General features: G+C 34.9%; 1 long non-coding RNA gene across 3 annotated transcripts in view; it reads right to left on the minus strand.

The window, feature by feature from the left end:
- Nucleotides 1-2,563, minus strand: part of LOC109552831 (uncharacterized) — a 137,714-nt gene extending 135,151 nt beyond the window's left edge. For all 3 annotated transcript variants that reach the window (XR_002179739.3, XR_002179740.3, XR_004529244.2), the window contains exon 1: nucleotides 2,375-2,563. This is a non-coding gene — a long non-coding RNA (uncharacterized lncRNA). The remainder of the gene's footprint in view (nucleotides 1-2,374) is intronic.
- Nucleotides 2,564-15,437: the final 12,874 nt, after the last annotated feature.

Consider the following 15,437-nt stretch of genomic DNA (forward strand, 5'->3'; position numbering starts at 1 on the left):
ATTCTGACCAGGGAATTTAACCTTCTGATACAAAAAGTTAAAATGTATAGGGAAAAAAATCTTCACACAATTATAAAATTCTAGGAAGTATATATGTCAAATACGCAATTTTTTTTGAGAAAACAGGCCCTGTAGAAATATAAATAGCCAAGATAGCGGGTCTTTTTGATCAAAGAAAGCCTCTCTCACAAATGATGACCTTAGGAGAAATTAAATATTGACCTACAGGGAGTGCAGGATCAGGTGGAGTGACAAACAATTTGAAAATATATAAATTAGATTTGTTTTAATTCCTCATTAAACCAATGTCATTTCAAAAAACTAATACTCTTGATAAAAACACAAAACTGTTTAAAATGCTTGGGTTTGATTTATGTTCACATTAATTTTACTTATAACCTTTAAATTTTCCAACAGGATGACAACTATAAGGTAAATCTCATATACATCAGGGATTTTTTTTTGGCTGACAAGTGAAAACAATACACCTTTTCAATGGCAAATAAGAATATGATCAATCACAAGGAAGGAAACACAATTCCTTATATCCAAAGTGTTGAATATTAAATGCCTTTTTGTTGAAGAACATTCAGAATAAGCTATGCCATAAACTTCAGGATCTGGTCAGCCCTGATACACCCCCCCACTGTTTCTAAGGCAGGTAATGTCTGTAGTAATCTCATTCAGAAAGGGAAAGAAGAGGAAAGAAATATGTCTTAAAGCATAATGGAGAAAAAAATAACGAGAAACAGACTTAAGTTACCAGAAGTCTCGATGGGGCAGTAAAAATTGTCATTTTTCCTCTGATGGGCTCAAAAGTATCACATTTTTCAGACTTCAAATAGCTTTTATGTGACTTCTTAGTTTATTTCCCAACAATGGACTACATTTTTAGCTTGTTAAATATCATAGTAAAGATGTGCAGGAAACACACTTAAATCTTAAGTTTCTTGGACAAAGAGATTTAACTAGTTTGTTTTTATTGAAATGGTGAGTTCATAGGTACCAGCCAAATGCTAAAGTTAGACATTCAGGAATATTGGAGTATCATTAGTTTTAGTAGGTTAAATTTTCAGTCACATTATCATATTTAGGTTTCAAAATAAATTTCAGTCTACTGGGAGATATAAGGTTATCAAATTTTATGTTCTTGTCTTTGAGAATTTTGCTCTTCTTTTAGCTGGGGAGGAGAATTTCTTTGTAAGTGTCTTGGACTTTGATCAGAGGAAAGAGGAAAAAATTAAGTATTTATTACAGTGCGGGGTTGTGTTTTTTTGCCACATGGAAAAGTCGAAGAGAAAATAAATGTAATATATTACTAAAGGCTTTTCAGGTATCTTAGGATAAAACCTTCTTTTTATTTGCATGCTTTGAGTATTTCTCCCCCATGCGCCCCTAGGCACTTTAAAAGTCAAAGCAAACTTAATGGTACTTTTTCCTCCAACTATGTTATATGTGTTTAGGTCCCTGAAGAAAAATGTTTTCTAAGTTTGTTTTAAAAGTCCTTCAGTTGTGTTCATTGTATGTTTCAAGATGTTCAGTGTAGACTATGGATAAGGGAAGAGAATAGAAGGAGGGAAATAATAAAAGGGAAACTAATAAAAAATCTTTGAAAATGACATCTAGTTCCAAAAATACAACTCTAAAAAACCATTAGTCATTTTATTAAACATATTTATTAAGCTAATCAGCTGGGATGATTAGAGTAGTAAGCTGGAAAGTGAGATGGTGGAGTTACTAAAGGAAGTTTCTTCTACCTGGGGTTGCGATGTCATGGATACAGGGCTCGGCTACAACGGCTTTGGGCTTTTGCAGAGGAAGTGGTTTTTCAGATGACAACTACTTAATTACCCCTCTCTGCTTTAAAAAACAGCCAGAAAATTAACCTTCAAAACTAATTTGCTGAGTTAAGAGGCCAAACATAGTGCATTTGCTCTATCAGGACACCTAACAGCATCTGAGGGAACAAGACTAGGCTTCATGGATAGCCAGGTTTGAGTCTTGGTTCTACCATTTATTGAGTGGTAGTAGGGGAGGTGACTATAGGAGGGAGGAACCTTACGCAGTGAATTATTCATTCAACACAGTTTTGCTGCATAGTTATCAGGCATTCACCTATTTGATGGGAATCACAATTCCCACATCATAGCATTATTGTGAGAACCAAATGAATTAGCGAATCAAAAGTACTTAATACAGTGCCAGGCATACACTAATAGCTTAATATACAGCAGGTACTATTATTACAATCAGTGAGAATAGCTAGTAAAAAGGTTACGTTTGAGGATCTGTTGTCCAAAGCACACATGCAAAACAACCATAAAGAAGAAGCTAGGTTACAGAGTGATTAAAGAATTAAGACTCCTGGGCTTACCTGGTGGCGCAGTGGTTGAGAGTCCGCCTGCCGATGCAGGGGACACGGATTCGTGCCCCGGTCCGCGAGGATCCCACATGCCGCGGAGCGGCTGGGCCCGTGAGCCACGGCCTCTGGGCCTGCTCGTCCGGGGCCTGCGCGTCCGGAGCCTGTGCTCCGCAGCGGGAGAGGCCGCAGCAGTGAGAGGCCTGCGTAATGAAAAAAAAAAAAAAAAAAAAAAAAAGAATTAAGACTCCTAAGAAAAAGTTCTTAAATTTTCTCTAGATATTTGAATCATCTTATATCTTGCTCATATTATATATCTAAGTTTAAATCCAATAAATTTTAAAAATACTGTTTATTAAAGAATAAATTTTTAGTAGAAAAAGCATTTGGAACGTATATATATATATATATTTTATATATATATATATATATATACACACACACACACACACACCTGTTCTTATTAATCTAGGCCAGAGATTCTCAAAGTGTGGTCCGTAAAAACCTGGGGATCACTCAAGACACTTCGAGAAAAATATATTGATAATAATGATAAGTTATTCTTTGCTTTTTTCATGATGTTTACATTTACACTGGTGGTGCAAAAGCAACAGTGGGTAAAACTTCTGGTGCTTTAGCACAAGTCAAGGCAATGGCACCAAACAATAGTAGTAGTCGTTATATTCTGCATCATCACTTGCAGTAAATGAAAAAAATGCCAGTTTTACTTGAGAATATCATTGATAAACCAGTAAAAATATTAGCTTTATTAAATCTAAAACCTGGTGTATACAGGTTTTTATTATTTTGTGTGACAAAATGAGATCACACAGAAAGCACTTCTGGTGCATACCAAAATCCAAAATGTAATGATAGTCTTGAGGAAAAGCACCTATGTGATTGTTTGTGCTGTGAGATGACCTAGCCACATTTTTCATGGAATTGTTTTTATTTGAAATAATGACTGATAGACAAGGAATGGTTAGTCAGACTTGTGAAGACATTTTGTCAAAAATAAATGAAGTGAGCTTGTCACTTCAAGGAAAACAATTGACACTGTTACCAGTAATAAAGAATTTAAGCTTTCATAGGAAACATAATTTTGGGAAACTGGTATCTGCCACTGCAAATATCAAATGTTTAAAAACTTATCAATGGAGATCAGTGATGATATTAACAAATGAGATTTTTTTTCTTATTGTACAATGAAATGTGTCAATCTTTGGAAGATTTGTGTAACTCTGTGAATTGATAATCTTCTGATGAACAAGGCATGCTGTTACTACAGAAAGCAAACAAAAAGATTGATAAGAGATTCAAAGTTCCATTCAAAGTTCAAGGTAGATGAGTAGATTTTAAAATAAGAGTATGAAAAATTCACGGGCATGGTTTCAGATTCCACAATGAAAGTAATCTGAAAAACAACTGTCAAGTTTTGGTGTAATATTAAAGGAGAATATCCTCCATTATCTGAAGAAATTATTAAAATAAAATCCCCTTTTCCAACTACATATTTGTGTGAGGCTGAATTTTCTTCATAAACTCCAATCAAAACAATACATTTCAAAGGACAGAGTACAAAAGCAGAAATGAGAATTCAGCTATCTTCTATAAAGCCAGATGATAAAGAGATATGCAGAAATTTAATGTCACTTCTCACTATTGTTTTTATTTTTGAAAATATAGTTACTTTTCATAAATATGTTACTTTGTTAACATGTAATGGGTTTATTATTGACATTTTACAAAATTAATTATTTATAACAGTTCTGTTTCAATTATTATATGGTATATAATCATGGGTAGTCAATAGATATAACCCATAAAAGAAAAGCTCTTTGGGGTCTCCATAGTTTTTTTTAAGAGTGCAAATATGTTCTGAGACCAAAAAATTTGAGAACCTCTAAAAATTAATGACCTGAGCTTCTACCTCTTTAAGAAGTCAGAAAAAAAAGATCAAAGTAAATTTAAAATAACTTGACAAAAATTATTTAATAGAGATAAGAGAAAACAAACACAGAGAAATTTAATAAAGCCAATAAAGATAGTTCTTTGAAAAGGTCAACAAAATTGATAAACCCCTAGCTAGATTGATAAACCAAAAAAAGGGGAAAAAGAATATACATTACCAAAATCAATAATGAAAGAGATGCATCACAGCAGATTCAACAGGTCAGACAATGATAACAAAACATATTATGGACAATTTTATGCCAATAAATTTGACAACTTCAATGAAATTGACAAATTGCTTGAAAATACCTTGCCAAAACTGTTAAGAGATAGAACAGACAATTTGAATAGCCATCTTTTAAATAAAGTAAAACTGTTATCAAAAACCTCCCCCATAGAAAAATCCTGGCTATTAGTTTTACTGGTAAAATCTATCAAATATTTAAGGAAGAACTATCACTAATCTGGTACAAATTCCTTCGGAAATTATAGAGAGAATACTTGACAGTATTTGCTGGTGGATTGGATATGAGGAGTGAAAAAACAAAGGGAACAGGCTGACGTATAATTTTGTTTTGTGCTACCTGGGTAAATTATGGTATTTACTAGAATAGGGAAGAAACAGATATGTGGGAAAGGAGAAAACATACATTAATAACACTGTTTAGAACACTGAAAGTTTACTTGCCAAGTGTATACGACAAGTCTACAATTGGATATATGAGTCCAGAGATCTGTGGTATAGTCCGGGGCAAGAGCTATAAGTGTGGGATTTATCAGCATGTAAAGCCATAACCGAGATTACCTGGAGACTGAATGTAATACATGGAAAAGAGAAGGAGCCACAGGACTGAATACTAAAGTATACCAGCATTGAAAGGTAGAAGAAGAAGTTAAGCTGGCAAAGGAAACTGAGAGGGCATGGGCACTGAAGTCATAGGAAAACAAGGAGATATATGGAGATGAAGACAGGGGTCTTTTCTATCAAATGCAACTGAGAGGGTAGGTACCATTGAATGTGTCTACACAAAAGTCACTGCTGACCTTGACAAGAGCATTTTTAGGGGAGGGCTGGAGAGGGGAGTCTTATTGGAGTGGGTCAAGGAGAAGAAGTTGAGATAGAGAAGAAATAGAGAGAGAGAGAGAGAAACTCTTTCAATAGGTTTTACTGTAAAGGGAAGGAAAAAATGTGTTAGTGGATTGTAGATACGAGGATCAATACATTTTTTAAGGTTATAATTCCAATGGGAAGCATCCATTAGAGAGGAATACATTAGTGATGTAAAAGAAACAGGGCTGATTTATGCCCTTGAAGAGAAGCAGAATGAGCAGACAGGTTGGGAGGAAAAGCAGAGAGTATGGGCAAAAACACAGGTGGATTCCTGATGTGCTGGTGAGAAAAAAAGAAATCCCATCAGAGGGCTTTGGTTTTCTTTGTGAAGCATGAAGAAAGTCAGCAGATGATCACAAGAGAAGAGGATGGGACAGAACATGAAATATTGGTGTAGGGTATAGGAAAAGTGAACACTCTGGGGAAATTTCATAGGATTGTAGGGGAGTATTGAGTGCCCATTTGAGAAATATTGTGAATTTAAAATAAAACCATTTACCTGAGTTGTGAATTTCTTCCCCAGCAATATTCAATTACTTTAACTAGCAGTAATTGGATAGTTAATCAGGGTTATGGAATTGTCAAAACAAAGAAATATGACAGAGTGAGAGAGAAGCAGGGAGGTAGAGTGTTTTCACAACCATCCTCTCTCCCTAAGATCATCAGAGTAAAACAATTACCAAGGACCTTTTGCTTCAAATCCACTGCTGAATACAGTATGAAAGGAACTCATTTTTTTTCCAGAGTTTATGGCTATGTGTCCATGACCTCACAGTTTTCAGTGCAAAAAGGGAAATGTAGTGGTCCGCTGCCCTGAAAATTCCTCTTGGCTTTTAGATTCCACCTTCTTGTATTTTCAGCAGTCATCTGACCATAAACACTGCTATCTCAGGTATTTCTTCTTCTAGTAGCATATTGAGAACTTGTCTGCCACCCCGCTCAAATAAAAACTTGGTTGCTATGTATTTGTTGAACCTCACACAATTCCTGAACAAGAGAGAGTTGGCTCCCTTTTTCCTGGTGACAGGAATCAGTGTGACAAAATTTCAGACACCAAAGATTTGATAGGGGCTAGAGCATGTTGACCAACCAAGTCACTAACATTGTCCTCATCCAATCGAACTTATCCTCTAAAAGGCTCACTGTGAGGTCATTGCACTTCTGGTCTGTAAACCAGCAGAGATTAATTCTGTGCAGGCTGATGATCTATCTTTAGAGCTCACTGGAGTTCTTGGCTCTTCTAAAGCTCATCATGTGAAATGTTTCAGTCATCTTTGACAATGTTATCACCCAACATGCACATGAGCTTTGCCTAACACCAATAGCCAGTCCTAAAATATAGTACTGGGCTCTCAGATCAGTTGCTCTAGACCAAAAATCTATTTTGAAAACAACAGCAACAATGACAGCAACAGGGATTTGCATATTTAATTAGTTTTCTTCCATGGCTTCATTTGGTGACTGGCAATTATCAGTAACAATATTTATAATAGCTAATATTTACTGAGTACCATTCTAAATGTTTCATGTAGATTAAGTCATTTAATCTTTGCAGCAACCTAACAAGATAGGTACTATTATCATTCCCATTTTAAAGGTAAGGAAACTGAGTCACAGATGGAGTAAGTAACCTGCTCAAGGTGAAGGTACTACATATCCAAGCTGCAATTTGAACCTTGCATCCTGGCTTCAGGAGGTAGTCATAATCACATAATATTGCCCCCATAATTTACTGGGCTTAAGAAAGAGAAATAGTTTATTTATTAGATTGTATAACCTTGTTTCTACTAAAATTTTATTTTAGAATACCATATATTTAAAATATAAGTCTGATCATTTAACTTGAGAAAGTTGTATTTGCATAAAAAAGAATCAGACTAGCTGACCTAACAGAATTCTCTAAATTCTCCTTTCTATATTATCGTCAGAAAAATGTAAGTTTTTGAACAGTATAAAATTGTTCTTATTTTACTTTTTTGGACTAACAAAACTGGCAATTTTGTGTGGCTCACCTTAATGCAAAGGGGAAGCTACAAATCCATATTCAGTCTAGCCCTCTGCTCTATTTCAGTATCATGATGATTTTCACTGCCATTCTCGATCTCTTTCTTGGCCTCCCTTGTGTCAGGTACAACCACCATCTCTTGGTGAGAGAGCAAGTCAGGGCCAGGGGCAGAACTGTAACTGAGGGACAGAATCGCTTCTTACAAGACAGCACTTGGCTGCTGATGTCTGAAGACTCCTGACCTTGGCCTCATTTGCCCTGCAATCTCTTCAGTCCAAGTGCTCAATAATGTGAGATGTGACTTGCCTCTGAAAGTAGATTAAATCCTAGCCCTTGTTTTCCAAAGAAACTCCTCTTGAAACCTAAAAGCAAAAGAGTCAGTCTTTCTGATTGAACAGTTCACTAGTTATAATAATTCTAGAAGACTGTCAGACACTCGGGAATCATAACACCTACAACTAAATTCCTCATTTCTCCCACAGGATTTTTCAATGCTAAGAACAGCATCAATGCCAGTATTCCTGGCAAAAAAAAAAAAAACATTGCTAATTGACAATCAGAAGAATCCAGCTAACGTGTTTACTGAGTGTGAACAAGAAAGGTTGTCACATCCAGAAATTCCAAAATAGTTTTCTTTCTTTAGAAAACATGTATGTATATCTTCCCAGGACAAGCAGCAGTTCTCTCACGTGTTTTAGTCTGTGTCATTGGTCACAGCTGAGTCAGAACAGAGGTGACTTCTGGGCTATTGCAAGTGCCAATTTCTGTATTTGGCAAGGGTGGCAGTCTGGATGTCCTCATCACATGAAAAGGTTGACAGCATGGTCATTTTAAAATTTGCCCAGAAAGGCTATAGAAGGTATGAAAGGTGGCACCCAGAAGATAAGTAGCAGGGTCAGGGAATAGGAACGTGGTTGTTATCACTGGCACAGACCATTCTTGCTGTCAGCAAGATATCACCAACACGGCTTTCACTGTGAGGTGATATGTTTGGGAGATACAAATAAGAGAATATAATTCCTATCCACTTCAGAAAGAGATAATCATGAACACCTAGAAAAGACACACCAATATGAAGCAGACTGTAGAATAGCTAATGATACTTGGTTTTATAATCCCATACTCCCAAATTTCTAATAGCATTTAACAAAATTAGTGTCATTAGACAAGAAGATGTATAATCTTACAAGCGTCCTGGAAACCATCTCCATCAGCCATCATATATTAATGTGTCATGCTGGAAAAATTATCTACAAATAGAGTGATGAAAAGAAAGAAAGAAACAAGCTACTAATAGCTGGAAAAAAATACAAGCACTTTCTTCATCATACTGAAAATAGTCCTGCTCTTGGCAGGAGCACGGATACCACATAATCCAATTGTCTTCTCTTTAGAAATAAGGAAACTGAGCCCAGAAAAGCCAAGCAATATGTATCTTAAAAGAGCATTTCATTAAAACTCAATACACCTTCAATTTTCTTTTAAGAGATTTTTTATGATTTTCCTTCTGTCAATATTACAGAATGCCTGAGCTGCCAAAGGCTGGCTGAAAAATTAAAGACCTCCAGCCCTGTTTAATACTTGAAAGCCAGTGAGGTATATACTCAGTGTGATTCTTGGAAAAAGAGAGACATACACATGTTCTTTACATCTCATCTTCTTCAGACAACCCAATGAGCAAAGCTCTCAACAAAAATATAGACATTGAGACAGTTTATTATGGAAAAATAGGTGATTTTGAGGTCAGAAGAGTTGGGTTCCAAATAGTTAAGGTGTTGGATATGGGGTACATTTCTGCCTTAGCTTTGTTTTGCAAAATTATAAAATGTACTTAATATTTCCTGACCTGTTGCAAAGTCCTTCAAAGCTAGATTTAAGCTTTGAACGAAATTATTCCCAATTCATGATTGTGCATGCATTTTAATCATATGTATGTGATGTACTGACCAAAAATAACATTCTAAAATTCTATTTCAAACAGTAAAAATTGAATTGTACAAAAATTAAATATAAACTAAATGTAAATAATAATAATTTACAGGGTTATTTAGAAATTAGATGAGACACGGTATATTAAAACACAAGATATTATGCAAAATATATGGTAAATATTTACTGATAGTATCCTTTATTCATTAATTAATATATTCAACAAATATTGAATACCTGTTCTGTGTAAACCTACTACTATTATGCTTTTTTGGGTAATACAGCAAAGAATTTTACACATTTCCTAACGTGAGGGTCTGTTAGTATAAATGTCTTCAATAAGATGGAAAAGAGGTGTGATTACAGACGACTGACCAAGCTTCCCTTTGAATTTTAGGACCTCATACACAAGTGTTACCTCTTCACAGGTTTTTCCAGGACATTTAATGGCATTAAATCCTATTCTCACAACAACAATCCTGTTCAGCAAAAGCATTCTTTACTTGTTTGATTAAAAAAAGAATCTTCACTCTAGAGGGGAAAGGATTTCTTAAAACTCTTGGATAACTTTATTACAAAACTCATCATCAAATCCATTTAACGCTACAGCACTTTGCTTTTTATGCCTTTGGCAGAGAATTTGCTACTTTACTCTAGGAACCATGAAAAACTCTGTAATTTTTAACTGTGAATGCAGAATATTTTGATTAAACAGAATAAATATTTTAGGAAAGATTATTTCCTCCTTCAGTTAAATTGCCTTGATTTTTCATTGCTTTCTGATTTTGACCTTTATAACATCATACACTAGATTAGAAGCCTGGCTCTGTCACTTACTAAATTGGTGACTTTGGTTATTTAACATCCCTGACCATGGGTATCATCTGTACAATGGGGATGAGATCAAAGTTTCTTTAGGAAAATTAAATGATGTCATGTATGTTGATGGCTCAGCACAGTGCCAGGCATCTCATACACACTCAATGACCATTTTTATTGTTTAATTAATAACACATTTTGGCAGCATACTTGATGAGATCATTTGCCTTTATCCTCTTCAAAACACTTTCTCTCAGCAATTTTGGGGTATAATAAAATGAGGAGTGCACTGCCAGAGTAGCATCCTGCTCATTTTAAAATTCGTAAAATGAGCCTGGCTGTAATTCTACTGTAAGAATTCCACACCATCCTTTCTTATTAATTTTATAAAGCATTCTTAATAACCTGTTTTGGCTTTTTAAATGTGAGACGCCCCGCCTATTCAACATTCTGCTACAACCTAGCCACTTCCTCATGGACCTGAGCTTGTCCAAGCTGAAGTATTATACCTGTGCTTTCAAGATGGTCTTAGTTGGAGAATTTTTTCAAAAGATAGCAAGGTCCCTTCAAATTTTATGATCTTTAGCAAAGTCACTGTTTTAGATGTTGTTAAGACACTCATCAAGCTGTCACTGAGAATGTAGATTTCATATGTATTAAAACTCGTAGAACAAGGAGCAAGGAGACCGCAGTGAACAAGACAGACATCATTCTTGCTCCTTGAACTTACCTTCTAGTGGGAAACAAAAAGTAAACACTAGCTTAAAATGAAAGAATTGTGGTACCCGTAATGAGTAGAATGAGATGATATAATAAACACTGAGCTGAAATAGAGAGTGATGTTGCAGGGTGGTGTGGATGGATGATAATGGTAGGAACCGCCTTTAGGTAGGGGAGTTGCTGAGAATGCAGCCTGAAACCCTATAAGCAAACGCTGAAAGGAAGCTAGGCATACAGGATCTTGAGTAAAAGTTTTAGAATTTATTCTAAGTACAACCAGAAATCACTGAAATAATTTATATTAGGAGTGATATTATTTATGTTTTAAGATCACTTAATATCTTCTCTATGTAGACTAACCAAAAGGCATTTTGTTAAAACGAAAATGCCTTTTTTGATACATTTGATTTTTTTTTCATTTTGGTCATGATGTCATTGCTCAATTAGTTCAATAAATCTGTCATGTGACATGTCACAGTGCTAGAAACTCTCAGAGTAAAGATAGTGAAAAATGGTCCTAATGTTTTTCTATTGGTTAATCCTAATAGCTGAACCCCTAAATATAGTGCTTTGTTATTGTGCCTATGAATCATTTATATTTCAAAACTGTGTGCTAGAATTGTATTTCCTCTTCACAGGTCCAGTGTCCTATACCCTGTGTCACTCAAAGAGAAATGTTGCTAGCATCAAAATCAACTCTATTTTCTAATACTTTATACCACAGTCTACTTTGCTTCATATTTTAATCATGACAGACTCATATAATTTCCCCCCCCCCCCCCCCCCGGAGTTTCAGCTCTCTTCCCTTTTGGCAAAAGAATAATCTGTATTCACAATATTCTAGAGTTTTCCATTTTCTTAATCTGGTTATTTACTGCATGGAATCTTTCTTTTTTTTCCTGGACACATACTCTCCCTGAGCACACCAGTCCCCTCCTCCAACCGGAACCAGTTATGCTCTAGATTGTCTGCACAGCTTACATGCAAACACTTCCCTTCCCTGATTCCTGAGTTGGATGCTTTCTTGGATCTCAGATCTTCCACTTTCATGGTTTTCTCCCACATGCTATTAAAGTAACACCTTAAACAATTTCTCAAGGAAAATAAAGGCATAGATGGTAAAACTTCTCAATCTTTGCATCTTTGGAAATATTTCTAGTTGGACTTTTTAGCTGACAATTTTAGCTGAGTATAAAATCATAAATTTAAAACCTTTTTCCCTCAGAACTTCAGAAGCATCTACTGTTTTCTCACCACCCTCTACCCCCACCCCACTGATTGAAAGCAGGGTTCCTCCTCCTTCTTTGCCTCTATATTCTCCTCCCATTCTTTATATTCATATATTCTCCTACTATTCTTTATATTCTTATATTCTCCTCATCATCTTTCTGGTAAATTTCGGAATGTTGTCTTTATACTTTGTAAGTGGAAAGTTCATAATGATGTAATTTTCACATATCCTGGTCAGGCTAAGGTAAGCATTTCTAGTCAGAAGAAATTTCCTTTTTCAGCTTTGGGAAATTTTGCTTTTATTATTTATGTGATTATTTGCTCCCTTTCACATATTCTGTTCTCTCTTTTGAGACTCCCATTCAGTGAGATGTTCAGAAATTGGGCCTTTTGGAGGAATCCTCTATTTCTCTTATCACTTTTTCATATTTTCTTTTTTTCCTTCCTACATATTAGAAGCCTTGATTGATTTCACCTTCTAGCTCTTTCATTAAATGATATTTTGGCAATTCTCTTTTTTAAATATCCAAAACCTCCTGTTTTCTCTGATCATTCATTTTTTAAATTATTTTCTTCTGTTTATGGGAATATAATAACTTTTGAATTTCCCTAAATATAGAAATTATCATTTTTAATATTCTCTTTTTGTCCCAAATTATCTCTGCTTGCCCTGGGTTTTGTTGTTTTGTTAATTATGATCTTTCTCTTCTATGCCGCTGATTATACTCACAGGTCTAATGACATCTAGAGGTCCCTTTACTTTTAATAATAAATGAATAGGCTGATGATTCAAAGTGGTTGGGTGTTTTCCTCTGCTGTTGCATTTATGCATTTGAAAGGGAAGGAAGACAGGGATCTGAGTCATTGGGTAGAGCTTGTCAAAGGGCAAGTTTCAAGTTGGAGAGTACAGATAAGAAGTCTACCTGGAGGCTTAGGTCCCCAGATGTCAACATAAATAGGGTTTTCTCTAGACACTAAAATCCACCTCAGGCAACCTTAGCTCTTCCTCAGAAAAATTTTTCAATTGTTCTAGAGAAAGCCCTTTGCTGAATTTTTTTGCATGTGGATAAATCCCAGCTGCCTGTTTAGCACATAGGCATGTGCAGGTGGGAGGCGTAAGACCAGAAGAAGCAATCTTATAAGAGATATCTTCAATGCTCCTGATTTCAACTCTACTCCTTACCCACAAGATTTTCACTGAGAGATTGGCTCCTCCCTCCCCTGCAGCCCTTACATAGAGTGATCTGGACCATAATTTCTTTTGCTCTGTTTAGTCATACATTCACTTCCCTCTGCTTTCTGCTGTCCAGAAATATGCTCTATTGTTGCTTTGCTGAAAAGCATATGTGATGGCAGATATTGTTGCAGCCATTTTTGGAAAATACAATCTTCCATACTAGTAAATGCTACAGAAACAGCTACCAGTCAATTTCAGCACAGCACAGAAATGGAACAGGTGTTGGGTAAGGGAAGGGGTACACACAAAAACAACTCATTTTATCTTTATATTCCAACTCAAGAATTTAGTTAAAATACACTTATTCAGAAGACGTTATTCAGAACATAAGCTTTCCTTCTGTTTAATTTTTGTCCATGTATTTGCTGTCCTTTATTATTTGCTCTTTATATTCATTAAGACCTTTAGTATCTTGGAATTCAACTTAAGGAATTCAATTCAACTTAAGGAAAATCTACTGATACTCTCTGCTCCAGGTATGCTCACAATTTTTATATTGTCTTCTCCCCAACTTAAAAATGAGTATTCTCTGATTTAAAAATACAACCTATCTTGTAGCTTTTTATCTGTATATAATATTGTACCTTGTATGGCTTCATTGTAAAGTCTATGGGTAAGGGACAAGTCTTTCCCATTTTTGTGTGCCACCTAATGCCCAACACTTAATAAGCATTAGTTGGATTAGCAATGAGTTCACCTCAGAAGTTCAGGCACTAAATTTTATATCTTTTAGTAAGAGAAGAAGTCCTCAGGCATATTTACTTTTGTCTTATCCAGATTCTTAAACATATTGTTATATGATTTCTCAACCTACAAAACAGCAGTGCAGTGAAATAAAAGCACTCTCTCCTGGACTATGAAGGAAAAAATGACTTAAGTTAATAGGCATAAGAACAAAAAATCATCAAAAACAGCCTGAACTTTTAAAAGCACATTAGTATTAGTCTACTTAGAATATTCAGTGTAGGACAAACAAGCATTAGTAATTTCTAATTGTTTCCCTGTATTCAAGCCCAATATGAGAATCACTATTCATAACCATGACAGTATGGCATTAGGGCTAAGCATAGGAACTTGGCAGTCCAAAAACTTGATTCAAACTCTGACTCTTTCTTTTAATGACTACATGGCTTTGGGGATATTGTTTTTCCCATCTGAGCTTTGATTTCCTCATATTTAAGAAGAGAATAATAATTCCTATGGCTCTTAGAACATAGTAAAAACTCAATTAATGCTCGTTATTACTATGCTCTCAGTCTTCATTAAAATTACTTTAGACACCTTTATTTTTTGAAAAGTATAGGAAACATTTTAGAAAGATTTCCACCTAAAATGAATCAGAGGAAAAAGAACAGGAAGTGGGAGAGGAAACTGATATTTATGTAACACCTATGATTTTTAAGCAGCTGTTGTGTTCCAGTCACTACAATAGAAATTAGATATAAATTTCCTCATTAAAAACAACACTATCATAGGTATTTTTATCTTCCTTTTATATATGAGGAAACTAAGGCTCAGAGATAATCGCATCTATTTTTTCAATGATTCAGGTAACATTTATTGAGATTCTACTACATATCTACAAAATACTACCATAAGAAGCAGAGCCTATGGACCTGGATCCTCTTCTATCCACCATAATTTATTTCAAAACTTCATTTAAGTGAAATTAGTTATTTTCTATGCTAGGTAAGTGATTCTTTTTTATATAAATAATTATCAAATATAAATTGTAATGTGATAAACTGATTACTCATAGTTACTAAAACATGGTCAATAAATGTTCAAAGGATATCTACATATGAAAAAAACATGAGAAAGGGAAAAGATAAAAAGTATAAAATAAACCTAAACCCTTCAAATACAAGTATTTTAATAAGCAGATCAAATCACAGAAACACTCTCTAAAGGTGCCCAAATTATTCTGTTAAGCAAAGATGTTATGACATTAAATATTTCCTGAAATAGTAAACATTTTAGGAACCTCAAAATCTCTGTCATTATCCAAGAATTTTCTTTGTCATATCTTCCTTATAGGATTTAACTGCATAAATATATCAAGAGCACTTTTTTT

This window comes from Tursiops truncatus, chromosome 12 (genome assembly GCF_011762595.2).
Source record: "Tursiops truncatus isolate mTurTru1 chromosome 12, mTurTru1.mat.Y, whole genome shotgun sequence".
In the NCBI taxonomy this organism is placed as follows: Eukaryota; Metazoa; Chordata; class Mammalia; order Artiodactyla; family Delphinidae; genus Tursiops; species Tursiops truncatus.